The following is a 1,197-nucleotide window of genomic DNA, read 5'->3' as shown; positions in this document are numbered from 1 at the left end:
GGCAGCGACTCACACACCGACCAACCGTGCACTGAGCAGGCGCACACGCCACTTCCGGCCAGGCAAGAAGGCGCGGCCGAAGGGCTGGTGCCCACGTGACACCAGATAACCTAGTTTCCGGTTTGGGCTTTTGGAGTTTTACATTGTCTCTACCTTTTAGGAAGTTCATGGAGGTCTGTTGCACATTCAGACTATGTATTCTTATTTGTATGCCTTTGGCTAAAGACGCTGTAAGGAGAGACAGGTCTTTAGAGAGGGACATCATGCTGGGTAGAGTAGAGGGACAGCGCAGGAGGGGAAGACCCTCTATGAGGTGGATTGATTCAGTGACCGGGGTAATCGGGATGGGTTTGTCAGAGGCAATGAGATTGGCACAGGATAGAGCAGGGTTTAGGGCTGTTGTACATGGGGTCGCTATGAGTCGCAAACGACTCGACGGCACATAACAATAACAGCTACCTTGTAGGAAGTTCATGGAGGTCTATTGCACATTCAGACTATGTATTCATATTTGTCTGCCCTTGTCTAAAGACCCTGTCTTTAGAGCGTCTAGTTTGTGTGGGATTTTTTTTGGTCCAGGTCCTTGAAGATAGACCGTATTATATTGGTCACAGAATCCAAATAATTTAAGTAGTACGTACTCATTTTTGGGACAGTGAACAGTTTAAACTAACCTGGTGTGTTAAGATTTGATTGGAGTTCATGGCTAAATTTTTCAAGGATTGTAGGTCTTATTTGGCACCTCATAAACGGGTATATAATGTTGTTATCACTCATGCCTTTTAATATGTAAAGCACCGGAACTGGCATCTACTGTTCACAACTGGCTAAATGTGAAACTATCCCCTAAACTCAGCACTGGTTCCCCTCAGACTGTTAATTTAATCAGATAGGGGGATTGGATGGTTTACAAATAATGTAAATAAGATGCATGTGTCCATTGTGGAGGTGGGACCATGTAAATAAATTGTATAGAATCCTAACATGTGGATTGGTGTGTTTTGCCATCCAGTCATTTTAAAATGAGCCACTCCAGAGGTGTATACCATCAAGAGCGCAATACCAAGAATGGAATTCCGGGCCTGGGAACAAGGACACATACAGGCAATTAAGAGAAAGATGGTAAGAAGCAGCAGGAGAAAAAAGGTGGCCACAGGAGACAGGCAGGAGATAGGAGTAAGGATGTTGTTATGTGCC

The sequence above is a fragment of the Elephantulus edwardii genome, unplaced genomic scaffold (assembly GCF_000299155.1).
Source record: "Elephantulus edwardii isolate Elephantulus edwardi_28Jun2011 unplaced genomic scaffold, EleEdw1.0 scaffold00066, whole genome shotgun sequence".
Taxonomy (NCBI): domain Eukaryota; kingdom Metazoa; phylum Chordata; class Mammalia; order Macroscelidea; family Macroscelididae; genus Elephantulus; species Elephantulus edwardii.
Note: the sequence above shows the minus strand (reverse complement) of the source record.